This window comes from Scyliorhinus canicula, chromosome 14 (assembly GCF_902713615.1).
Source record: "Scyliorhinus canicula chromosome 14, sScyCan1.1, whole genome shotgun sequence".
NCBI lineage: Eukaryota > Metazoa > Chordata > Chondrichthyes > Carcharhiniformes > Scyliorhinidae > Scyliorhinus > Scyliorhinus canicula.
This window is the reverse complement of record NC_052159.1, coordinates 74833737-74861506: the sequence shown is the minus strand read 5'-3', so window position 1 is coordinate 74861506 and position 27770 is coordinate 74833737. Positions and strand designations below refer to the sequence as shown.

General features: G+C 47.1%; 1 protein-coding gene across 1 annotated transcript in view; it reads right to left on the bottom strand.

Annotated features, from left to right (window-relative positions):
• Window positions 1-17221, bottom strand: part of chst10 (carbohydrate sulfotransferase 10) — a 93080-nt gene extending 75859 nt beyond the window's left edge. The window contains exon 1 of the mRNA XM_038818726.1: window positions 17078-17221. The gene's annotated coding sequence lies outside the window, so the exon portion shown is untranslated. The remainder of the gene's footprint in view (window positions 1-17077) is intronic.
• Between the last annotated feature and the right edge of the window lie 10549 nt (window positions 17222-27770).

Here is a 27770-nt window from a genome sequence, read left to right as displayed (position 1 = left end):
AATCTAGATCATAGGGCATTCCTGTACCCTTTAACTGCATAATCCTCAACTACCAGAGTAAAACTGAAACAAATACTATTAATCTTCATTATAAAGGAAAAATTCACAGGTACTAAAGTTGATTCTTAATGAAGGCTCAACCATTAAGCTTTGAACTGCACGAACAACTCAACTGGATAAACAACCAAAATGCACAATAAAGTTTTCTTGCTACATTGAGGTCTGATTGCATAGTGAATCTGGTTTAACTATCACAATATAGAGGCTTAGCCTGAACCACAAGTGAGTTTAACTCTGGGAAGGAACACAATATCTTGCTGCGTAGCGCAGTGGAGATATGTAATATACATATAAACAGGGAACAAGGTAGACTACACAGAAAATTGTGAGAAAAATAGATTAATGGTGATACCAGGTGTTGGGAGACCTCGCTGAAGGAAAAGGATGAAAGCTCTTCAGAATTAACAAAAGCTCACTGTAGTATCAAGAGAATATGATAGTTTATATGAGGGTTCCTTTCAAATTCTTTGTGTATTCTTAAACTGAAGAAACTGTTGACTCTCACTGGTCTCTGCCTCAGTGGGGTAACGTGATGTCTGACAGAATAACACTCTGAGTCAAATATGCAAGGAAATCTCTCTTTATTGCCAATGCTTACACACACACAATTACGTATAATTGCTTACTAGCTTTAAGACTCACTACTCAAAGCATAAAGGATACTGCCCCTTCAAGGCTTGGCCATGCGCTTGATCGGCGTTTGTCTCTGGTCGCTGAGCCTCACTCAGGTTCTTCATTCCTTCTGTGACTGTTAATCCCGGGTTTCCACTGCTTACTTGCGTTCTGATTATGGTTTTTCTACCCTTTTCCGAGATAGACCGTTAGATCATCTGTTCTCTGCTAGCCGTTGGTGTTAGCTATTTTTGCATAGTCAAGCAGTTTAGTCTCCGTTCTTCGGACTACTTCCTTTTATCAGAGGTTGATGTAATGTCTTATCAGGTGTCCCAAGACATTGTATTGTTCAACCTTATGACCTGCTAGGTCAGCAAATGCCTTTTTGGTCCTGTGGCCTTGTGACCTGCAATGTCAGCAGAAGCCATTTTAGTCCTGTAGCCTGTCTCAAGCCCTGAGCCTATAAATCGTAAGTAGAGTCTTATTAAGAAACCACTCTAAAAGCTGATCAATACACAAGCTGGTGCTCGTTCATCCATTTCCTCCAGTAATTACTCCAAAATTCGGTCACTATGTTGATCTTTATAATAATAATAATCTTTATTAGTATCACAAGTAGGCTTACATTACCACTGCAATGAAGTTACTGTGAAAATCCCTTAAGTCACCACACTACCACGCCTGCTCGGGTGCACTGAGGGGAGAACGCACAGTGACCAAGCTGGGAATCGAACCCAGGTCTCTGGAGCTGTGAAGCAACAATGCTAACCACTGTGCTACCTTGCCACCCATATAGAAGGTTAGCCTTGTACTCTATCACTTTTACAATCTTTCATCAGTTTGAGAATAACAGTAAAACATTTCAAAGCAGCGTTTATAAAGACCTATGTAACAAAACTGCTTTGCTCTGAGTAGCGGATCTGTATCAGCATGTGGGTAATGGTCTGAGTTAGAGGAAGGGAATTCAAGTCAAATTAATTTTAGTTAGGGCGGCATGTGGCACAGTGGATACCCCTGGGACTGCAGTGCTGAGGACCCAGGTTCGAATCCCGGCCCTGGGTCACTGTCCATGTGGAGTTTGCAAATTCTCCCCATGTCTGCGTGGGTTTCACCCCCACAATCCAAAGATGTGCAGGTTCAGTGCACTGGCCACTCTATGTAATGTTGCTTGGGCTGTCTTTGGAGATTTCAATATTTCTGCCCATAAGCTTCAGGCACTTAACCCATAAGCACTGAGGATAGCCTTTTTGGTCATCGCATCATCTACGGAGGTCTCCTCAGAAAGCATGACATAAACCTCATGGGCTTTGTCTGTTAATCTACGTTGCATTAACAGCATCCAGCGTTCTTCAGGCCATTTCATGTTTTGTAATTTCCTCAACTGAAAAGAAAAATGCCTCAACATCCCTATCCTCTAGTTTTGGCACCAATTGAGCAAATTCAAACAGGTCGGCACTTGGCCTTGAGTTGTGGGAAGGCCCTCTCGCAGGGCATCTCCCTTCTTTGTTCAAGTTGTTTTAATTGAAATTCTTTCTTTCCTCCATTCCTGCCTTTTTTTTCTCAAAATGCTTTCTTTCTTTTTCCCTCTCCTGCTTCTCTTTCCTTTCCCTCTCATCTGAATTTTTTTCTCTCGCCTCTTCTGTTCCAACTGTATCTTTGCTAAAGTTAGTTTTTCTGCTTTAGGTTCTGCCTACCTTCCAATTCTATTTTAAGATCGCTGACTGCTAATTTTTGAATTTATTTCCTCATTTTCGGTCAAAAATTCTGTCTCCAATCACCTCACTACACTTTTCCTAATCAGTCAGTGGAGAATGCCTTTAAACCATTCCAGGCTATTTTGCTCCATTCTAAAAAAACAAGCCTCAAAGTGGACATTTTGGTTAGTAAAGGATCATTCTAGTACTCAAGAAAACTGTACTCGTTCAACATCCAATTACACTCATTTGTCTATGGGTTCAAATGCCAGACGTAAGCGTGAAAATATGTTAGCAGGGATGAATAGACTCCTCTCTTTATCTATTCCTGAGTTGGTTACAACAGTTTGAATTTTAAAACGTGATAGTGTAGCTCAGTGCATGAAGTAAACCAGTCAGGCTTCTTGAGTTTTATTGCTAAAACTCACTCAAACAGATGCAGAAATTAACTAAAGTTTTAAATGTACAAATATGTGTCCGACTACCCACTAATGCCAAAATACAACACATACAATCTCCCACCCCAATGCATAAAAAAAAGAAATACAACTCTGCAGAATTTCAGGTATTAAGGGGGCGATTCTCCGAGCCTCGCGCTGGGCCGGAGAATCGGCGCAACCGTGCCACAACGCCCCGATGCCGGCGTGCAATTCTCCGAGGTGCGGAGAATCGGTGCCAATTGCGCCGACCCAGTAGGCGCGGCGCCGGCCGCGGACCGCTGGAATCGGCGGGGCCGCTCATTCTCGGGCCCGGATGAGCCAAGCAGCCGCACGTATACGACAGAGTCCTGCCGGCGCCGTTCCCACTGGTCGCTGCCGGCGGGAAGTCTGCGCAAACGGTCGGGGGATGGCCTGTGGGGGCGGGGGGGGGCTCTGCCCCCGGGGGGGGCCTCCGATGGGGTCTGGCCCACGATCGGGGTCCACCGATCGGCGGGCCGGCCGGCCTCCCCCCCCCCCCCCCCCCAGGCTTACTTTCCTGCGTGACTGGACCCTGAACATGGACCATGTTGAGTCGGGGACGGCGCGCAAAAAAATTCCCCACACATGCGCAGGTTGGCGCGGCCCAACTGTGCATGCGTGGGTTGGTGCGGCGCCCATTTGGTGCCAGGAAAGAAGGCTGGAGCGGCATGAACCACTCCGGTATTAAGGGGGCGGCATGAACCACTTGCTGTGGAGGCAATAGGATGACTTTGTCTGAATGACTAATGTATATTGACACCTATTTATGTTAAAGGACGATTGAAAGAATAAGCAGAGTGTTGCTCTCAAGGTCCTACTAAAATGGCTGTAATGGGAACTTGATGCTAGAGTTCACATATATATTTTGGAAGTACTGCAAACTATTAAGCCATGTACAGTTTGAATACTACAAAGTATGAACTTAAAGTTTAACTTTGAAATACAGTTAAATTGTGTAGCTAAAAACATTGGAAACACTCAGCAGTTTGGGGATGGTGGAGGGCAATTAAGCAACCAATGGCAGGAAGAGGTCATGGACAGATGGTAGAGTCTAGCAAGTGACAAGGGTGAAGCCATCTTCACCCAGAAGTGAAAGAAAACAAAGCTTGTATTTATATAGCACGTTTCATGGTGGTCCAGTGTTTCCAGACAATAGAGTTCTTTTGAAGCGTAGTTACTTGTTATGTAGGGAGCAGGGTAGCCCATTTGCACAAAGCAAGTTCTGCAAAGAGCAATGTGGTTATGACTAGAATATGTTTTAGTGATGTTGGTTGACAGATAAGTATTATTCAGGCTTTCAAAAGAACTCCCAATAGTACCAGGGGTCTTACCCAAGAGGTCAGATGAGACCATGGTTTAACTTTGTATCTGAAAGTTGGCACCTCTGATAGTGCAGTGTTCCCTCAATATTGCACAGGTGTCCCAGTATGTATTTTCTACTCAAGACTCTGCAGTGGGAATTAAACCTGCTCCTTCTAACTCAGAAGGGTGAGTGCCACCAGTGAGCTGAGTAGATGGATTATTTTGACTTCTTCTTAAAGTCCCATACACCAGTTACCAAGTCAATTCATCCACTTGACATCAAGAAACATCTCAATTCAGCAAATAAAACAAAGGCTACGGACCCAGATAATATCTGTTTTATAATCATTTGCTCCAGAAGTAGCTGCACTCCTATGCGAGCTATACGAGGATAAGCACGGCACTGGAATTTAGCCAACAATGTGGGAAATTCAGATGTGCTCTGTTCTGAAAACGTAGGATAAAGGCAGCATGGTGGCGCAGTGGTTAGCGTTGCTGCCTCATGGCACCAAGGTCCCAGGTTCGATCCCGGCTCTGGGTCACTGTCCGTGTGGAGTTTGCATATTCTTCCCGTGTTTGCGTGGGTTTCGCCCCCACAACCCAAAGATGTGCAGGGTAGGTGGATTGGCCACACTAAATTGCCCCTTAATTGGAAAAAAAGGTACTCTAAATTTAACAAAAAAATAAAGTTTTGTGCATTCAGTACAATGAAGTCCATTTAAATGGCACCACATCCACTGGTTTAGAGATATACCTCCTCTAATGTTGGCACACTGTGGGTACAAGGATTCTTCAGAAGCTACTTCACAACCCACAAGTTGCACTTATATTGAGCTTTAACATAATAAAATGTCACAAGGCATTTTACATGAGCATTATATAGGGAGATCTAACATTGATCCACATCAGGAGATATTAAGAACATAATAAGACGAAACTGCCCTTGAGCCTGTTCTACAATTCAGTATGATCATAGTTGATTGCCCTAGCTCCACTTTTCTGTCTGCAACCACATTCCTCGACTTACTGAGACCCTAAATATTGGTCTATCTCAGCCTTAAACATACTCAACAATAGAATATTCACATCCCCTGGATATTGAATTCCAGAGATTCAAAACCCTTTGACAGATGAAGTTGCTCCTAAATCTCAGACTTTAACGATTAACTTCACTAATTACAGCCTACATGCTTATCACTACTCTCTGCTTCCTGCCCTTTAACCAATCCTCTACCAGTATTATTTTCCTCAACTCCATGTGCCGTTATCTTGCATATTAATGTTATGTGCAGCAGGAAGGCAGTTATTAGCACTGCTGCCTCATAGCGCCAGGTACCGGGTTCAATTCCGGCTTTGGGTGACTTGTGTGGAGTTTGCACATTCTCCCCGTATCTGCGGGGGTTTCCTCCGGGTGTTCCAGTTTCCTCCCACAGTCCAAAGGTGTACAGGTTAGGTGAATTGGCCATGCTTTAAAAAATGCCCCTTTGTGTCGAAAGATGTGAAGGTTAGGTGGGATTGTGGAGAGATGCGGCAGGGGAGTGGGCCTAGGTAGGATGCTCTTTCAAAGGGTCAGTGCTGACTCAATGAGCCGAATGACCTCCTTCTGCACTGTAGGGATTCTGTGGAATACCTTTTCGAAGTCCAAGGACACAATATCTTCCAATCCCCCTTATCCAACTTACTAGTTACATTCCCAAAAAATTCTAAAAACAATTGTTAACATTATTTCCCTTTCGTCAAACCATGTTTGATTTTCCACGTACATTGCCAAGACTTTCTTAATGATAGATTCCAGTAGTTTCATAACAACTGGATTCAGACTAACTGGACCAGTTTTCTCTCCCACTCCTTCCTGAATAGCAGTTACATTTGCTAACTCCCACTTCGTTGGGATCTGTTGTAGAGTCTAGAGAAGTTTGCAAAATTATAACCGGTGCATTCACTACCTTTGCAGTTATCTCTTTTAGAATCCTAGGATGTAAGCTATCAGGTCCTGCGGCTTTGTTGGCTTTTATATAAATACTTTATTTCTGGTCATATTAATTGACTGACGTTCCTCACTCCAAATTACCCACTTTTTTTGGTAAACCAATTTGTGTCTTCTACTGTGATGCGAGACACAAAATATCTATTCATATAATATCTCTGCCATTCCCTTGTTCCCCCTGATAATTTCTCTTATCTCTGCCTCTAAGGAATCAATGTTTATTTTCTCTACACTTTTTATTCTGAAGAAGATCAAAAGCTTGATTAAAGAGATCATTTTTAAGGGGCATCTTAAAGCAGTTTAGAGGCAAGACATTTAGGGAGGATATTCAAGAGGCAGTAAAGGTTCAGAGATCAATGGTGGAGCAATTAAAGTTGTCAATGCTCTAGAGGCCAGAATTAGAGGAACACAGCAATTTTGTACGGTTGTGGGGCTGGAAGAGATCACAGAGACAGGCAGGGTTGAAGCCATGGAGGAATTTGAAAACAAGGATGAGAATTTTAAAATTGAAAATTGCTTATCCAATGTAGGTCAGCAAGCTCAGGGCTGGTGAGCTCACTTAGGATGTGATTAAGGACACAGGCAGGGGTGGCTTGGATGGCCTCCTGTTTAGAGAGGGTAGAATGTAAAAGGCCAGCCAGAAATACATTGGAGTAATCAAAACTAGAAGCATGGATGAAGACTTTAGCAGCCAATGGGCAGAGTCAGAAATAGGTGGTACAGATGTGCGGTCAGAACCTCATCTCAGAGTCCGGGTAAAGGTTGCAAAAAATTTGGTTCAGGCTCAGAATTTCCAGGGAGAAGTATGTAGTCGGTAGCTAGGGAATAGAGTTTTATGGCCTCCACCACCTAGGAAAAGGATAGAAATGTGGAATAGCATTAAAATAGAAGATAAAAAGCAGAATTGATGATTTATTGTTCAAGCATGCTTTTAAAATCATATATATCTGAACATATGAAGAGATAGGTTGTTCCTTAGAGGCAGTAAGTGTAAGAAAGTTGAAATGATTTTAAAATCATGTTCTATCTTATTATTGGACAAAAAGCTAAAATTTGAAGGTGAAGCAGGTGTTTTTTAAAATTGTGAGATAGTCTAAAGAATCATTCACCTTTCCCCAAAATTAATAAGGGCAGGTGGGATGGGTGGGTGGGTGGGGGGGGGGGGGGGGGGGGGGGGGGGGGTTTAACACTGTAATCACAACGCATGAATCTTATACAAATTTATGCTATGACCAGTGACCTTTTCAACCTATTACTGCGTCTGGCGGTCCGGAACTTAACTTTTCATCTGTACAAATCAGATTGAAAATCTCTATGTATAACAGTATTATTTTCAATCTGTGACAGATCGAGAATTTTCAAACTTTCCAATGTCCATACAATAATTGGAAACCGACACAAGGCTAAATTAGCTACATTAACTGTGACAAGAGGAAACAAAATAAACATACAATCACACAGTAGGTAGTGGTTTTCAATATTGTTGACTTGCATCCACAGCAGTATTGAGAACAGATTATGTTTTTTAAAACTCGTAGCACTTTGTGTGTTGTGCTGCTCAACCAGTATTTATTTATACAATAATATAAGACTTCCTAAGGTAAATATCAACCTTGGTTCATGAGAAACATGGGCTCAAGTCTCACTGGGTGAATAATGCCAGGCTGATAGTCTCAGTGCATGCATATTTGGCGGTACTGGCTTTCAGCTAAGCCATTAAAACATGATGGACATAAAAGATCCCAGCAACAATTAGTATTTATAAAGCACCTTTAACATAATAAAAGTTTCAACGTTCTTCATAGGAACATTATAAAGTAAAAATTCAGTACTGAGTCCTATTAGGATATTAGAGCAGATGACCAAAAGCTTGATCAAAGAGGTAGGTTTTAAGGAGCACTCTAAAGGTATAAAGAGAGGTGGAAAGTTACAGAAGTTTAGGGAGGGAATTCCAGAGCTTGGGCCAAGACAGTTGAAGACACAGTCACCAATTGTGGGATAATTAAAATCAGGGATGCAATTGATATCATAATAATAGGAATGTGGAGAGTTGGAGGGTTGTGGGACTGGAAGAGACGATAGAGCTGGGGGATCTGAGACCATGGAGGGATTTGAAAATAAGGTTGACAATTTTAAATGCAAAGTAAGCATAAATGGGAGTCAAAATATAGGTCAGCAACCATAAAGGTGATAGATGAATGGTACTTAGTGTAAATTAGGATACAAGCAACAGAGTTTTGGATGGCTTCATGTTTATGGAGAGTATGTGGAAGGCCAACCAGGAATGCCTTGGAATTGCCAAACGTGCGGATAGCAAACGCATTGATGAGGGTATCAGCAGTGGATGAGTCAAGGCAGGGACAGGCTGGGTGATGCTACAAAGATGAAAATAGGAAGTCTTTGTGAACACACAAAGTTTGCCTTTAAACTTGGCTGGGCAAGGTTTTCCCCAGTGTTTAATTGGAGGAATTTTCTGTTCAGCCACTACAAGCAGCCTAACAATTTCGAGGCAGTGATTAACAACGTTAGTAGTGAGGTAGAACTCAAATGTTGACAGCATGTGTAGGAAATGAGGCTGTGTTTTCGGATGATTTCAATGAGGAGCAGCATGTAGATGAAAAATGGGAGGGGGCGAAGGATAGATCTATGTATTGGTGGGAGTGGGATAGGGAGTCAGAACTAATGATACATCAGTGGGAAGAGAAGCCATTGCAGGTGATTCTCTGGCTACAACTCAATGGATAAACTGAATCTCTGTGTGGCTACCTATTTGCCTGGTCTTTCAGCTTCAGTCTATTTCTGGTCAGAATATCAAAAAAACAGTAATCTGCTGCTTTTGCATTTTATGGTGTCCAACTTGGCCATTGTCCTGTCCTGTAACTGGGTCTACACACCTCATGGATCATCATTTCTACAAAAATACCTCTGTCGGTGTATCCTCCGAACCTCTATCCTCAAACTGCTTCTGGACTTCACTTGCTTCACCTGTCACCAAACTCAGATAACACTTTGCTGAGGCTTCATGCGGATTCTTCTCTTCCTAAGTTGTCAGTATCCAACACAGGATTCCGGATGATAAATCTGTACCAATGTTCCCTCTAATTTTTTTCCGTTAATGTGCAGAATTAATTTTGACATGTCGACCAATATCAAGGTAATGTGTGGATGTGTGCCGCCAATAGAAACTAAAAATTTATATATAACATATATGTTTAGAAAGTTATCATACGTATGAAAGTAGAAGAAGGAATAGCACTCCCAGCCATTGACACAGTGACATGCTAGTCCACAAATTACTAGATTTACTGGGCGGGATTCTCCGTTGCCCGACGCCAAAATCATGTTTGCCGATTAGGGGGGGAGAATGGGCTCTGGCGCCAAAATCGGAGCCAGGGCCACTTTGACGGCGGTCAGCCATGCTCGACCCCCTCCAAAATGGTGTCATCGCAATGCGCGCCATGCGCAGTCGCAATGCCATTGGCACCTCATCAGCCAGCCCACCCGCGATGTTCCACCTCTGATGGGCCGAGTTCCCAACAGCACAGGACACGTGTGGTCACACAAATCAGGAACCTGGCGTGGCGGCTGCGGACTGTGTCCAGCGCTGCCACACTTGGACAGGATCCATGCTGCTGGCTGTGGGAGGTTTCTGCGAGGGCTGGGGGGCCTGGTGGGGGGTGGCCAGGTGGTGGGTTGTGGGGTCGCGGATGGTGGGTTGGGTCCGTGCACAGTCGGCGGCATGTTGTATGGCACGACTGCTGCCAGTTGGCAGCCGTGCGCATGCACGGCCTGGGATCTGGCCATTTTCGGAGCGGGAGGTGGAAGTTTCAGTCGGCGCCGCTGCTAGCCCCTCACCTGTGTCGGAATTGCTGAGGGGTTCGCGCCAATTTTTTTCATATGAACCTACCGATTCTCTGATCGAGCCGGCACTTAGCTACAGGAATGGAGAATCCAGTCCTATGAATTTACCACATTTGAACTCATGACCTCTGGGTATTAAGTTCAGTACCACGCCCAGTACATTAACATACATGAGATAGATATTAGTTAGTTTTTATATTGTACCTTGTATTTTAACTATTTGACAGAAGAAAAGTTGAATATGTGGCAATGGTAAAAGACAACAATCCTTTGTTTTAATTTGACAAGCTCAAAATAGAAAGAGAGGAGGCTTGTCTTTTGACTTGACGTAAATGTGGATATGGCAATTTGTATTTTTTCAGCTTGAATGTTTTCTTTACTTGAAACTGTTATGAATAGTGAGGGAAGTAACTGAGTCATTTTTTCACATCAACAATCAGGCATATGTGTAACATGTCTCTGAATTTGAGAGAGGTTGGCTCTTATGAACTGCAGGGTGAATGTCAGAGAGACACTGTCCCGGTAAATTAAATGAATGTTGAAGGTTAAAACATCAGAAAACTGGGAAAGAAAGTGAATCTTAGAAGGGAGGATTAATTTTGAGGCAGTGTTTGGGGAAGTAGTGGCATTTATTCCACCAATAGCATTTTTAGATTACAAATCTATGAATTGTGAAGTGATAATAGGGTTGACCATTTAAGTAAACTGTCTCTAACATGCAAACAAATGTGAATTGGTAGTATTTGGAAGTACGCATGGTTTAAGATGACACATGAGGTAACCTCACAAGAACCGTTCCATTATTATTTGGAAATGAGGCTAAGAATCCAAAACTTTTCACAAACTCCATAGGAATGTCCTTGAGTTTTTAATACATCAAATGTCTTTGGGATCAATCTTCCTTTAATGATTTTACAAAACCAATTGCAACAACGGCGCAACATCGAGGGCCGAAGGGCCCGTACTGCGCTGTAATGTTCTATAAAATGAGTAAACCAGTCGTATTAACTGGTCTTTCAACTTACCTCCTTCTTGTCACTTAGTGCCAACAGCTCACCACCTCTTCCCAATTGCTGCTTTCCTCCCAAATCCGCCCTTCTTTCAGCCTCCCTCGCTGAACCTCCCACTTGTTGCCACTCCTTCCCCAGCCCACCTGCTCGCCAAACCTGAGAGAGGGGCAGCAAGAGGGTGGGTGGTATTGGGCAGGAAGCCTGGGGAGGGCAGTGGTGAGTGGCAGGGCCCAGCAGGGAAAAGGCAAGTGGGAGTGGAGCAGCAGGTTTGGGGAGGGAAGTAGGGAGTGGGATGATCATGGAGGCGGCAAATGGGAGGATCGGTGCAGGCAGCAACTGGTGGGGTCGAGGAGGAAAAGTGTTGGCAAGCAACAGGCTGGTGGCAAGCTGCAAGAAAGACCTGTGCGGACAGAACTTCGAGCTCAAGGAACCGACAGGAGTGAATTTCTGAATTTTGGCTATTAATTCCATCTGATTAATCATACAGTATCAGGTTTGGCTCTCCTCCTTAAATTTTTCACCTTGCAGGGAGTCCATCAGTTCTTTGCTCATGGGCTAGCGTGGCAGTAATGCTCATTTAACCATCAGGATGTGAGTGGCTCTGATAATGGATCACTGTACCTTTGATGGATTGGTGTGGGGCTGCATAGCCACATAGTTTAGAGGGAATACTACTTGGGACTACTATTAATTATCGCCATCTACTGCTTATTGCAGTTTACTATCATGTTTTTAAGTATCCATTTTTTATTGTAAATAGACCTATGTCATGCACTCTCCTTATGCCCATGTGGTTTTTGGAAATTGCTTTGGACCCAAGCCCATCAAACTATTTCCATTTTTACTCTTTCTCTTTACCCCCACTAGATACTCTTCTATGGTCACATCTCCCTTCATTTCTCCACTCTCAATTACTCTGCCCTCCCAATTCCAATTCCTTCAATACTCCTTGATCTTCCCGTACTCTTGCTGTCATCGCAGGCTTGATTCCATTTTTAACATTCATTTACTTGATGTGGATATTGCTGACAAGGCCAGCATTTATTGCCCACCCCTAGTTGCCCTTAAGGTGTGTTGCCTTCTTGGACGGTTGCAGTCCCCAAGGTGTAGGTGCACCCACGTTGGTGAGTTCCTATAGTGCATCTTGTAGATCAGTAACTTTCAAACTCAGGGTCTGGAGAAGAAGTGCCCAATGACCGACTTTTATAAATGCTGGTCGCGACCAGCTTTCAAGAATGGCGGCTGTCCAGCGCATGCATGCCTCCTCGGACAGATGTAGCAGTGCGCAGACCCAGAGCCCAGCAGGGCAGACCGCTTCCTTCGGGTATCAGCACATTGTCCCAGGAGCATATTTTTTTTTTAATCGATGGGCCTACATTGACGTCACTTGCTCAGGGCACAAAAATCACTGAAGAGAGATTCCTCCATTTTATTCCTATCAACAAACATGCAACAGGACTGAAGAATTTAAAGTGAATTGTTTCATAAGGAAGAGGGGGCCAAAGTCAAACAGGCCAGGATTTCACAACTAAATCTGCTGTACAGGAGAGTCCACAGCAGGACAAAGCAGTGTTGGTGTGAGTTCCAGGGTCTTTGGTGAAAAACCCATTAAGAAGCTGAAATCAGGGCAGCACGGTGGCCTAGTGGTTAGCACAGCTGCCTCACGGAGCTGAGGTCCCAGGTTTGATCCTGGCTCTTGGTCACTGTCCGTGTGGAGTTTGCAGATTCTCCCCGTATCTGCGTGGGTTTCACCTCCACAACCCAAAAAATGTGCAGAGTAGGTGGATTGGCCACACTAAATTGCCCCTTAATTGGAAAAAATAATTGGGTAATCTAAATTTATAAAAAAAACAGCTGAAATCAGGAATAAAGCAGTTTTAAGATGATTTCATGAGGTACTGCTTTATTAATTTTCCCAATGCAAATCAAGATGCAAAGCCCATGTGTATTATATACAGGGAAGTACTGGCAAATGAAAGTTTAAAACCCTCAAAACTTCAAAGGCGTTTGAAGACGCATGCCAGGTTTGAGGACAAACCTCTTGCTTTTTTTCAAAGGATGCAGCGAGAACTTAAATCGTCAGCTGAAGTCCTCAGCAGAAATGTAACATTGAACGACAAAGCAAGTGAGATTGTGAGGACAAATAAGGCTCACCTGTCGCATTAATGGTAAGCAATAATGGTGGGTTGCGTAGATCGGCCAGCATGGGTCCAGAAGGTCAGCCAATTGGTAAAAGTGGGTCTCGGGAACAAAAGTTGGAAAAACAGTTATAGATGGTACACACTGCTGCCGCTGTGCATCGGTGGTGGAGTGAGTGAATGTTTGAGGAAGGGGTACCAATCAAGTGGGCTGGTTTGTCCTGGATAGTGTTGATCTTCTTGAGTGTTGTTGGTGGTGCACTCATCCAGGCAAACGGAAAGTATTCCAATACTGTTCTGACTTGTGCCTTGTAGGCTGTGGACAGGCTTTGGGGACCCCAGAAGTGAGTTATTTGCTGCAGGATTCCTAGCCTCTGTCCTGCTCTTGTAGCCACAGTTTTCATGGCTAGTTCTGTTTCTGGTCAATGGTAACCCCCAGTATGTTGATAGTGGGGTATTCAGCAATGGTAATACCATTAAATATCATGGAATTCATTAGAATCATTATCATTAGATTCTCACTTGTTGGAGATGACCTATACACACGACTGTGTGGGAAAATTTGGTTCCAACTCCATCTACATGTTTGCTGATGACACGGCCGTATTGGGTCGGATCTCGAACAATGACGAGTCAAAATACAGGAGGGAGAGAGAGAACCTAGAGGAGTGGTGTAACGACAATAATCTCTCCCTCAATGTCAGAAAAACTAAAGAGCTGGTCATTGACTTCAGGAAGCAAAGGATCGTACACACCCCTGTCTGCATCAATGGGGCCGAGGTGGAGATGGTTGACAGCTTCAAAATCCACGGTGTGCACATCGCCAGCACTCTGTCCTGGTCCACCCATGTCAACGCTACGACCATGAAACCACAACAGCATCTATACTTTCTCAGGAAACAGGAAATTCGGCATGTCCACATCGACTCTTACCAACTTTTACAGACGTACCATAAACCAGTGTTCTTGAAAGTCGGGGGCGCAACCCAAGGGCGGGTGTCGGGAGAGTCGCGGAGCCGTTGTCTGGCTTTTCATAACACTGGCTGTAAGCAGCCGCGACCATGTTAAAAAATTTTTTTGGCTGTATTGCGCATGCGCGCATGATGATCGGCACGTATGCACATTCCGCGATAATGTAAAAAAAATGCGGCCGCATTGCGCATGCGCGTCGATAATCGGGCACGCATGCGCAGTGCGGCCGCTATATTTTTAAACAGTTGCAGCTTTTTGTTTCACAAGTTCTGTAGTGGTTTTTATTCATTTGATTTTTTTTTCATTTATTTTATTCATTTTATTTGTTTTAGAAGTTCGGGGGGGGTTTATTTATTTTTTTCATTTATTTTATTCATTTTTTTCATTTATTTTACTAATTTTATTTATTTTTTTACAAGTTTGGGGCGGGGGTTTATTTGATAAAACTTTATAGGAAAAAAAATCATAACTTTGGACAGATGGACACTCCATACTTTCCAACACCGGAAGGCTTCACCTTCATCCAACATGTTCCATTGGAGGAGCATGTACGAGATCCAAAGGGACCCAAAACCATTTCCTCAATTTTTGGCAGCAGCAAACAAGGTAAGAGAAAATGGTGGGTCGCGCAGGTCGGCCGGCGCGCGAAAGTCGGCCGGCGTGGGTCGCGAAGGTCAGCTGGGTTGGGTCCCGAAGGTTGGCCGGTTGGTAAAAATGGGTGCCCGGAAAAAAAGTTTGAAGAACACTGCCATAAACGGCACGGTAGCAGTGGTTAGCACTGTTGCTTCACAGCGCCAGGGACTCGGGTTCAATTCCCGGCTTGGGTCACTGTCTGTGCGGAGTCTGCATGTTCTCCCCGTGTCTGCGTGGTTTCCTCAGAGTGCTCCGGTTTTCTCACACAAGTCCCAAAAGACGTGCTAGTTAAGCGAATTGGACATTATGAATTTTCCCTCAGTGTAGCCGAACAAATGCCGTAGTGTGGCGACTAGGGGATTTTCATAGTAACTTAATTGTGCTTTTAATGTAAGCCTACTTGTGACAAAAATAAAGATTATTATGGAAAGTATCCTATCTGGCAGCATCACAGCCTGGTATAGCAACTGCTCAGCCAAAGACTATAAGAAACTACAGAGTCGTGAACACAGCCCAGTCCATCACCGCCTCCCACCCATTGACTCTGTCTACACCTCCCAATGTCTTGGGAAAACAGGCAGCATAATCAAAGATCCCTCCCACTCGGCTTATTCACTCTTCCAACTTCTTCCATCAGGCAGGAGATAAAAAAGTCTGAGAGCACGCACTAACAGATTCAAAACACTTCTTCCCTGTTGTTACCAGACTCCTAAACGACCCGCTTATGGACTGATCTGATCTCTTCATATATTCTCTACTGAGTCATACTACACTCCTGTATGCATCATTCGATGCCTGTGTCTATGTATTTACATTGTATATTTATGTGTCCCCTATGTTTTTTTTCATGTATGGAATGATCTGTCTAAAGCGTACACAGAACAGTACTCAGCGCCGGCCCTAGGGTTGCTGGCGCCCCGGGCAAGCTGAACTTCGGCGCCCTTGGGGGGGGCGGGGCCGAGGGGGGGCGGGGCCGATGGGGGGGGGCCGAGGCATATGGGGGGGGGCCGAGGGGGGGCGGGGCCGAGGGGGGGCGGACCCGGGTGGGGGACCCGAGGGGAGGGCGGGGGGGAGGGGACCCGAGGGGAGGGCGGGGGGGAGGGGACCCGAGGGGAGGGCGGGGGGAGCGGACCCGAGGGGGGGGGCGGGGTGGGCGGACCCGAGGGGGGGGCCGGGGTGGGCGGACCCGAGGGGGGGGCGGGGCGGACGGACCCGAGGGGGGGGCGGGGCGGGCGGACCCGAGGGGGGGGGGGCGGGGCGGGGCAGGCGGACCCGAGGGGGGGGCGAGGCGGGCGGACCCGAGGGGGGGGCGGGCGGACCCGAGGGGGGGGCGGGCGGACCCGAGGGGGGGGGCGGGCGGACCCAAGGGGGGGCGGGCGGACCCGAGGGGGGGGCGGGGCGGGCGGACCTGAGGGGGGGCGGGGCGGGCGGACCCGAGGGGGGGCGGGGCGGGCGGACCCGAGGGGGGGGGCGGGGCGGGCGGACCCGAGGGGGGGGCGGGGGGACGGACCCGAGGCGGGGGGCAGGGGGACGGACCCGAGGCGGGGGGGGGGAGCGGACCGAGCAAGGGGACGGACCGGGGGAGGGCCGCCCTGGGGGAGTGCGGCCACACTGGGGGAGTGCGGCCACCGCGCATGCGCTGGTTGGCGCCGGCCCAACTGCGCATGCGCGGGACCCGAGTCTGGCGCCCCCTAGCACATGGCGCCCCGGGCGACAGCCCGAGTTGCCGGTGCCTTGAGCCGGCCCTGACAGTACTTTTCACTGTACCTAGGTACAAGTGACAATAAACAAATCCAATCCAATGGTTATTGCTTGGCTGGCATTTGTGTGGTGCAAATGTTACATGTTACTTGCCACTTTTCAACCTAAGACTGGATATTGTCGAATGATATTGAAAATAAAATGCTCATATAAACTTAAAATATCAACAGCCGATATGGAAGACTTGTAAAGCTGAAATCTTGTTCTCAATATCCAGGTGATACTGCTCCGCGTGTAAAATTACATCAACACCTTTGATTCAATGACTGGGTTGCCACTTCACTCCTGGTCACTTATCATCAGAGCCACATGCAGCGACCAAATCCATCGCTCAGCTCCCCATTCATTCAATTAAATGATGTCCGTCTGTTTACTTGGAGAGGGATCCCCGGGGCAGCTCTGTCATCCTCACTCTCCTCCTCCAGGCCCGGCGCAAAGTGACAGCCAGGGAGCGAGAGCCCGAGGATGCGGATCAACAGCCACAAATCCCCGGCTCCCCCTTCAGAGAGACCCAGGCCCGGACTCAATCCACTCCTCCAAGCCCGGACACTGCTCATCGCCACCAGTCACAAAGCCGCCTTTCACCCACCTGCTCAACTCCCGGCTCTAAAAAAAAGCCGCGTCAACCCGTCGACTCCAACATCGCAAAACCAAGCCGAGCACCGCTTTCCAGCCGGACGCCCATGACAACCACAACAACAACTTCACCGCCAACTGGCCAGCACTGCAGCGCCCAAGGTCCTCCCAGTGGACACAATCCGCCATTGCAGCGCCAAGGTCCTCCCAGTGGACACAGTCTGCAATTGTGGCGCCAAAGGCTCTCCCTGTTGTCAGAGTCCGCCATTGCAGCGCCCAAGGTCCTCCCAGTGGGCACAGTCTGCAATTGGAGCGCCTAAGGTCCTCCCAGTGGATGGAGTCTGCCATTGCAGCGCCAAGGGGCTGGTTTAGCTCACTGGGCTAAATCACAGGCTTTTAAAGCAGACCAAGCAGGCCAGTAGCACGGTTCGATTCCCGTACCAGCCTCCCCGGACAGGCGCCGGAATGTGGCGACTAGGGGATTTTCACAGTAACTTCATTGAAGCCTACTCGTGACAATAAGCGATTTTCATTTTCAAGGTCCTCCCAGTGGGCACAGTCTGCAATTGGAGCGCCTAAGGTCCTCCCAGTGGATGGAGTCCACCATTGCAGTGCCAAGGTCCTCCCAGTGGATGGAGTCCAGCGCTGCAGTGCCAAGGGGAGTCACACCGGCACTACAGCGCTAAAGTCCTCCCAGTGAACAGTCCCGCCATTGCAGAGCCAAGATCCTCCCAGTGGGCGCAGTCTGCAATTGGGGGGTTAACACATTCTCATGGACACATTCCAGCTTTGCAAAAGCCTGAAAATTCCAGCCACCCTATTTGCTGTCGACATTCTCGATGTGTTCGTGTGCTCAGCAGACGATTGATTGGAAATTTGAAGAAGTAGTAAAAAACAAAAACAAATGGTGGATAAACTCAAAGTCTGATATTTCGAGTCTGTATGACTTTTTCATAATTAGTTTATCCAACAATTTCAGTTCTTATTTCATATTTCCATCATCTGCAGTATTTTGCTGCCAGGGCTGGGGGAGGGGAAGGGGGGGGGGGGAGTGGGGGAACAGGCTGAGCGACCAGGAAGCCAGAACATGACAGCGGCGCCCACGCACCGAGTGCCATACGGCAGTCATCTTGTTGCCCACCCACCCCGGTCCCTGGGTGGACACCAAGAAAACGGCCTCATGGGTGGGTGCCCCGGTCACCCGACTCAACCGGCGACACCCACCAGGGAACCACCCAGGGCCACACAGATGGCAGCCCCCAGTGAGGGCAGTGCCATGAAACAGTGGCCCTGGCAGCAGGGATGGGTGAGAGGACTGAGGGCACCGACGGGGCCGGGGTACGGGAGTGGGGGACATGCGTAGCTGGGGTGTGCGGTGGCAACCGGGGCCACCATGTAACCCATGGTACCTGGTTGTGCATGGATCTATGCGCCATGATAATATGTTTTCCCCTCATCCCGTGCAGATTATCATGTTTGGTCACCAACCAGCAATGTTGGCTGCCGTGGTGGCGGCCGCTGCCCTGCATGCAGCCCTATGGCAACATCAGCAAGGGCGGCTCAGAGAGGCAGCAGAGGCTGCAGCAGACGGGCAGGCTGCAGAGAGACAGGTGGCAGCCACTCAGGAGGAGGAGGAGGAACAGGACAAGGAGGAGGAGATGGTTGTGATGCCAAGGAGGCATCGGATGAGGCCACGGGTCTACCGTGACCGAATATACTTTGAGGACCTCCTGGACCGGGCCTGCAGGAGGAGACTGCGGATGAGTAGGGAGACTGTCCGACACATCTACCACATGATGGCACACCTGGCACCGCAGGGGAATTGGGGAGTACACCCACTCCCAGTGACTGTGGCACTGAACGTCTATGCAACAGGGTAATTCCAGTCACCGAGTGATGACCTGTCAGGCATCTCACCGCATCGGTGCACAGGTGCATCGGTGCCATCACCGACGTCCTGTATGCCTTGCGGACATTCAGTACCCTGTGGACCACACCTACCAGGATGCCCGGGCAGCGGGCTTCGCTGCCGTCGCCAACATGTCCCAGGTCCAGGGGTTCATCGATGGGGTGCACGTCGCCCTATAGCCACCTGCGGATAACAGGTCGCTGTTCACGAACAGGAAGGGGTACCACTCCATCAACGTTCAGGTGGTCTGTGTCCACCAGATGAGGATCCTGCACGTCTGCACCCGATTCCCGGGCAGTATGCATGACTCGTTCGTGATGGCATAATCTGTGATCCCCGCCATGTTCGAGGGACACCGCACTCCAGCTGCTGGGTGACAGGGGTTACTCATTGCGGTTGTGGCTGATGACGCCGATACGGAGGCCACAGTCCGACGCGGAGACCAGCTACAATGATGCCCATTGTGCGACCAGGGGTGTGGTGGAGAGGGTCTTGAAGATGCGCTTCAGGTGCGTGGACCGCTCTGGAGGGGTCCTCCAGTATGAGGCCAGGAGGGTCGGCCGCATCGTGGTGGTCTGCTGCATCCTCCACAATATAGCCCAGCAGAGGGGTGATGTGCTGGAAGAGGATGAGGAGCAAGGGCAGGCCTCGTCAGATGAGGAGGATGAGGGGGAGGGGAATAATGAGCGGCACATGGGGGCTGGCCAGGCACGGGAGGCTGCGCTACGCTATCGGCAGTGCCAGCGAGCACAGGACACATTTGACGACACATGTTTCACCAACTGGGGGGGCGTGTTGCTTGGCAGGGGCACGTACACCAGAATACCGCACCCGCTTACCACCTGATACCCTCACCTCCCACACCACCGAACACCCTCATCTCCCACACCCCTGACCACCCTCCCCTCCCACACCACCAAACCACCCTGTTGTTGAAAACTCACCACTATTCTTAGAATTCCGCCTGTACCAAAAAGGGCTGACATTCTAAATGGTGAACAGGGATTCTCACTCCCTGACTCCGATGCAGGCTTCGGTGGGTGCTATTCAGGTCAAACTATATTTTCAAGTTATCGCCCGGTATAACCCATACCTTCACCAAAGATTTCATCTACTTACCACTTAGTAGCATCGATCCTGGGTCCCGCATTGCTAAGTAAGTAAAGTAGACTTAGGAATAACCACTGTTTCAGGTTAAATTAAGTTATTTTATTATTATATTTTTGTCTTTTAAAAGCTGCAATCACTTTCTTTACAGAAAGGTAAAAAGATCTTGCTTCTGGATCCTTCTGGTTGGTTGAAGGGACCTTCAGGCCCAACTTGACAATCAATCTTCTTTCAAATCTGGTCTTCTTTAGATGTATTCGCTGGTGAGCTCGGTTGCTGTGTCCTATCTTTCCCATGTACCGAGCTGTGAGAGCTGACTCTGCTGACTGTCTCTGAGCTGACTCTGAGCTGACTCTGCCTCCTCTTTAAATTCTAGTCTTCCTTAGATGTATTAGCTGTTTTAGCTCGGCTGATATGTCTTATCTTTCCCATGACCGAGCTGGCTGTAAGCTGACTCTGCTTGCTTCTCTTGTTCATTCTCTCCTTCTCTCTGAGTTCTGGTTCTGCTAGTTCCTGCTCTGGTCTCTGGGTTTATATTCTCTTTCTAACAGTTATTAAGTTTTTATGACCTTATTGTAAAGTAACTATTATTTCATTTTGATTGTAAAAAGTATCTTTGATCTAAATATTCTAATACAACTAGGTATTCATTTTGACATGACCTCACCTCTCAGGTCTCTGATTACATTGTTTCCTTTGTGATGTTCAAAGTTCCTTTGTGATATTCAAAAATGCTTTGGTTTCAATAGAGGTGTGAATTTTGGTTTGGTTCCTGTCATTTCTATAGTTTTATTTTTCAATTGTGTCCTCAGCTCATAATTTTGACTTTGATTTTGGCTTTAAATTATGTTTCTCGAAGACTGATAGTCTCCAGTTTTATTTCTATTACTGACCTTGAGCAGGCTCAATTGGGTCACACTTGGGTCATACCCTCTAACATTGGCGCTTTACTGCTCTCATGAGTCATCATGATTGGAGTACACTGCAAGTAACATTTGCACAACACAGTTGCCAGGCAAAAACCATCTTCAACAAGAGAACAAAGAACAAAGACCAAAGAATATTACAGTACAGGAACAGGCCCTTCGGCCCTCCCAGCCTGCGCCGATCCAGATGCTTTATCTAAACCTGTTGCCTATTTTCCAAGGATCTACTTCTCTCTGTTCCCCACCCATTCATATATCTGTCCAGATGCATCTTAAATGATTCTATCATGACCACCTCTACCACCTCCACTGGCAAAGCGTTCCAGGCACCCACCACCCTCTGCGTAAAAAACTTTCCACGCACATCTCCCTTAAACTTTCCCCCTCTCACCTTGAAATCGTGACCCCTTGTAATTGACACCCCCACTCTTGGAAAAAGCATGTTGCTATCCACCCTGTCCATACCTCTCATAATCTTGTAGACCTCAATCAGGTCCCCCCTCAACCTCCGTCTTTCCAACAAAAAATATCCTAATCTACTCAACCTTTCTTCATAGTTAGCACCCTCCATACCAGGCAACATCCTGGTGAACCTCCTCTGCACCCTCTCTAAAGCATCCACATCCTTCTGGTAATGTGGCGACCAGAAATGCACGCAGTATTCCAAATGTGGCCTAACAAAAGTCCTATACAACTGTAACATGACCTGCTGACTCTTGTACTCAATACCCTGTCCGATGAAGGCAAGCATGCTGTATGCCTTCTTGACCACTCTATCGACCTGCGTTGCCACCTTTAGGGTACAATGGGCCTGAACTCCCAGATCTCTCTGTACATCAATTTTCCCCAGGACACTTTCATTGACCATATAGTCCGCTCTTGAATTTGATCTTCCAAAATGCATCACCTCGCATTTGCCTGGATTGAACTCCATCTGCCATTTCTCTGCCCAACTCTCCAATCTATGTACATTTTGCTATATTCTCTGACAGTCCTCGCTATCTGCAACTCCACCAATCTTAGTATCATCTGCAAACTTGCTCATCAGACCACCTATACCTTCGTCCAGATCATTTATGTATATCACAAACAACAGTGGTCCGAGCACAGATCCCTGTGGACACCACTAGTCACCTTTCTCCATTTTGAGACACTCCCTTCCACCACTACTCTCTGTCTCCTGTTGCCCAGCCAGTTCTTTATCCATCTAGCTCGTACAACCTGAACCCCGTACAACTTCACTTTTTCCATCAACCTGCCATGGGAAACTTTATCAAATGCCTTACTAAAGTCCATGTATATGACATCTACAGCCCTTCCCTCATCAATTAACTTTGTCACTTCCTCAAAGAATTCTATTAGGTTTGTAAGACATGACCTTCCCGGCACAAAACCTTGCTGCCTATGACTGTTAAGTCTATTTTCTTCCAAATGTGAATAGATCCTATCCCTCAGTATCTTCTCCAACAATTTGCCTACCACTGACGTCAAGCTCACAGGTCTATAATTCCCTGGATTATCCCTGTTTCCCTTCTTAAACAAAGGGACAACATTAGCAATTCTCCAGTCCTCCGGGACCTCACCCATGCTCAAGGATGCTGCAAAGATATCTGTTAAGGCCCCAGCTAGTTCGTCCTTCGCTTCCCTTAGTAACCTGGAATAGATCCCATCCGGTCCTGGGGACTTGTCCATCTTAATGCCTTTTCGAATACCCAAAACCTCCCCCTTCCTTATGCTGACATGACCTAGAGTATTTAAACATCCATCCCAAGCCTCAACATCCGTCATGTCCCTCTCCTTGGTGAATACCGATGCAAAGTACTCATTAAGAATCTCACTCATTTCCTCTGACTCCACGCATAAATTCCCTCTTTTGTCTTTGAGTAGGCCAATCCTTTCTCTAGTTACCCTCTTGCTCCTTATATACGAATAAAAGGCCTTGGGATTTTCCTTAACCCTGTTAGCCAAAGATATTTCATGACCCCTTTTAGCCCTCTTTATTGCACGTTTGAGATTTGTCCTACTTTCCCGATATTCCTCCAAACCTTCATCAGTTTTGAGTCGCCTCGATCTTATGTATGCTTCCTTTTTCATTTTAGCTAGTCTCACAATTCCACCCGTCATCCATGGTTCCCTAATCTTGCCATTTCTATCCCTCATTTTCACAGGGGCAGTCTGTCCTGCACTCTAATCAACCTTTCCTTAAAAGACGCCCACATTTCAAATGTGGATTTACCCTTAAACAGCTGCTCCCAATCCACATTCCCCAGCTCCTGCCGAATTTTGTTATACTTGGCCTTTCCCCAATTTAGCACTCTTCCTTTAGGATCACTCTCGTCGTTGTCTATGAGTATTCTAAAACCTACGGAATTGTGATCGCTATTCCCAAAGTAATCACCGACTGAAACTTCAACCACCTGGCTGGGATCATTCCCCAATACCAGGTCCAGTATGGCCCTTTCCCGAGTTGGACTATTTACGTACTGCTCTAAAAAACTCTCCTGGATGCTCCTTACAAATTCTGCTCCATGTACGCCTCCAACACTACATGAGTCCCATTCAATGTTGGGGAAGTTAAAATCTCCCATCACAACCACCCTATTGCTCCTACATTGTTCTATAATCTGTCTACATATTTGTACCTCTACTTCACGCTCGCTTTTGGGAGGCCTGTAGTAAAGTCCCAACAATGTTACTGCCCTCTTCCTATTTGTTAGCTCAATCCATATTGCCTCAGTGCTCGAATCCTCCATCGTGCCCTCCTTAATCACAGCTGTGATATCATCTCTGACTAGTAATGCAACTCCTCCACTCATTTTACCTCCCTCTCTATCGCTCCTGAAGCATCTATACCCTGGGATATTTAGTTGCCAGTTTTGCCCTTCCCTCAACCAAGTCTCAGTAATACCAATAATAACATCATATTCCCAGGTACTAATCCAAGCCCTAAATTCATCTGCCGTACCTGCTACACTTCTCGCATTAAAACAAATGCACCTCAGACCACCTGTCCCTTTGCGTTCATCATCTCTTCCCTGTCTACTCTTCCCCTTAGTCACATTGAGTTTATTATCTAGTACCTTACTGGCTTTAGTTGCTGCCTCTTTACTGACCTCTAACTTCCTAATCTGGTTCCCATCCCCCTGCCACATTAGAGAGAATCTAATTATCCCCTCTTCACATTTAATGACATTACCACCACTGAATCCCCCAATATCAACATTCTGGGGGTTACCATTGACCAGAAACTGAGCTGGATTAGCTAGATTAACACTGTGGCTACAAAGGCAGGTCAGGTGCTCGGAATTCTGCAGTGAGTAACTTACCTCCTGAATTACCAAAGCCTGTCCACCATCTACAAGGCATGAGTCAGAAGTGTGATGGAATACTCTCCACTTGCCTGGATGAGCGCAGTTCCAACATCATTCAAAAGCTTGACACCATCCAGGACAAAGCAACCCACTTTATTGGCACCCCACTCACCACCTTATACATTCACGGTCTCCACCACCAATGAACTGGGGCAGCAGTGAGTATCATCTACAATATAATATTAATAAAGGGAGGTGGTGGCACAGTGGTATTGTCACTGGACTGATAAACCAGAGATGCTGAGGAATGCTGGTTAATGGTGAAATTTGAATTCAACAAAAAATTTGGAATTAAAAAAGTCTAACAATGACCATGAAACCACGGTCAAATGTTGGAAAAACCCATCTGGTTCATTAATGTCCTTTAGGGAAGGAAATCTGCCATCCTTACCTGGTCTGGTCTACATGTGACTCCAGACCCACAGCAATGTGGTTGCCTCTTAAATGCTGACACAGCCTGCGACATCCATGTCCCATGAACAAATAAAACAAAATGCCCTGCAGCATCCCATCAAAGCTCCATCGTTTGCACCTCTCAAACCCATGACTGCTACCACCTAGAAGGACAAGCGTAACAGCTGCATGGGAACATGACCACCTGCAAGCATCCCTCCAAGCCGCACACTATCCTGACTTGGAAATATATCACTGTTCCTTCACTGTCGCTGACACAAAATCCTGGAACTCCCTAACTGCATCGTGGGTGTACCTACATGAACAGTGAGAGAGGAGCAGCGGGACCATTGACAGCGAGAGAGGAGCAGCAGGGCCATTCACAGCGAGAGGCTAATGCCACATTCCTGAGGCTGCCGTTGCACTTTATGAATCCCAGGGAGAGAGGTTTTGTGGTAAGGAGAATGGAGGACAATGGAGTCATGTGTGCTTGTATGCCCTAGGCCCACACAGCAGAGCCTGGTCTTCAGTTGCCTTGAACGCCCTTGCTACTGGAACAAGGCCTTGCTCCATAACAGCTGGTGTACAACATCCACCACACATAAAATAACTCACACACAGGCATCTTCCACACCTTAAAATGAAGTTCAGGACCTGGAACTTCAACATTCATGGACAACAGCAATAATTCGGAACAGTGTAATGCTATTGTTGTCTGAGAGCTCCAATTTTTCAACATTGACATTGGCACCCTAAGTGTGACCCAGCGGGTAGAGGAAGGGCAGTTCAAGGTGGCGGGAAACTTTCTTCTGGAAAGGTAAATCAGAAAAAGGGTGGCACAATGGCTAGCACTGCTGCCCCACAGGGACCTGGGTTCAATTCCAGCCTTGGGTGACTGTGAGTGTGCAGTTTGCACATCCTCCCCATGTCTGCATGGGTTTCCTCCAGGTGCTCCGGTTTTCTCCCACAGTCCAAAGATGTGCAGATTAGGTGGAGTTAAGGGGATAGGGCGGGAAAGTGGGCCTAGTTAGAGTGCTCTTTCACAGGATTGGTGCAGGCATGATGGCCCAAATGGTCTCCTTCTGCACGGTAGGGATTCTGTAAAGAAGACTGCCGTCTCCATGGGATTGGCATTGCCATTAAAAACAAACCAGTTGGCCATCATGTCTGCACCAATCATGCACGGACATCGCACGACAATCGCCAGGCAGGAATGTTCCCTTCCAGTCGGGGAACACTTCAGCACTCAAGGGCATTCAGCCTCTGATCTTCGGGTAAGTGTTCTCCAAGGCGGCCTTCAGGACGCGCGACAGCACAGAATCGCCGAGCAGAAACTGATAGCCAAGTTCCACACACATGAGTACGGCCTCAACCGGGACCTTGAATTCATGTCGAATTACATTCATCCCCCACCATCTGGCCTGGGCTTGCGAAATCCTACCAACTGTCCTCTTTAACCTACGATTATCCCTCTCTCCAGTTGCTCCGTCTGGACCTGTAAAGACTTAATTACCTGCAAAGACTCGATTTCAAAGTATCGTCTTTGTCTATATATATGTTTCTGGAACCCACCTCTTCATTCACCTGAGGAAGGAGCTGTGCTCCGAAAGCTAGTGATTCAAAACAAACATGTTGGACTTTAACCTGGTGTTTTAAGACTTCTTACTGTACTCACCTCAGTCCAACACCGGCATCTCCACATCATTGTTTCTCAGGACTGAGTATAACCCACACAGGAACTTATCAGGCAGGCACTGAATTACATTCTCAGAATTTACATTCTCAGCCAGCTTTGGCTTGTGTGGCCTTTTTAAAAACACAGTCTTATTAAAAGTTCAATATGAACATGCGTAATTTGGAGCTATGATCCATTGTTGTGACCGAGGCCACAGGAACAGAGATGGGCCAGGGGAAGTGTAGGCCAGTTTTTTTTTTAAATTCCAATTAAGGGGCAATTTAGCATAGCCAATCCACTTACCCTACACCTCTTTGGGTTGTGGGGGTGAAATTCACGCAGACACAGGGAGAATGTGCAAACTCCACATGGACAGTAACCTTGGGTTGGCATCAAACCCGGGTCCTCAGTGCTGTAAGGCAGCAATGTTAACCACTGTGTTACTGTGCAGCCCTGTGTAGGCCAAATTTACTGTGCAGCCCTGTGTAGGCCAAACCCGGGTCCTCAGTGCTGTAAGGCAGCAATGTTAACCACTGTGTTACTGTGCAGCCCTGTGTCGGCCAAATTTACTGTGCAGCCCTGTGTAGGCTAAACCCGGGTCCTCAGTGCTGTAAGGCAGCAATGTTAACCACTGTGTTACTGTGCAGCCCTGTGTAGGCCAAATTTACTGTGCAGCCCTGTGTAGGCCAAACCCGGGTCCTCAGTGCTGTAAGGCAGCAATGTTAACCACTGTGTTACTGTGCAGCCCTGTGTCTGCCAAATTTACTGTGCAGCCCTGTGTAGGCTAAACCCGGGTCCTCAGTGCTGTAAGGCAGCAATGTTAACCACTGTGTTACTGTGCAGCCCTGTGTCGGCCAAATTTACTGTGCAGCCCTGTGGAGGCTAAACCCGGGTCCTCAGTGCTGTAAGGCAGCAATGTTAACCACTGTGTTACTGTGCAGCCCTGTGTAGGCCAAATTTACTGTGCAGCCCTGTGTAGGCCAAACCCGGGTCCTCAGTGCTGTAAGGCAGCAATGTTAACCACTGTGTTACTGTGCAGCCCTGTGTAGGCCAAATTTAAATGTACCATGACAACATTACCTGAGACAATCAAGGAAGGTGCATGTTTGTCAATGCTTTTGACAGCACTGAAGTTGTGCCTGATGTGTCAGGAAAGCAGGAGGCCTTGAGCCCAGGGCAAGGTTACCCCTCAGTTCATGGATGTGGACCTGGATGCCATGCTCCAAGGTCATGAAGGAGAGGAAGGAATTCCTCTTCCCAGAGGCTGGATGGAGGAGGCTACCCATCCAAAGAAAACATGGTGGAAGAGATTTTATTAAGTTCAT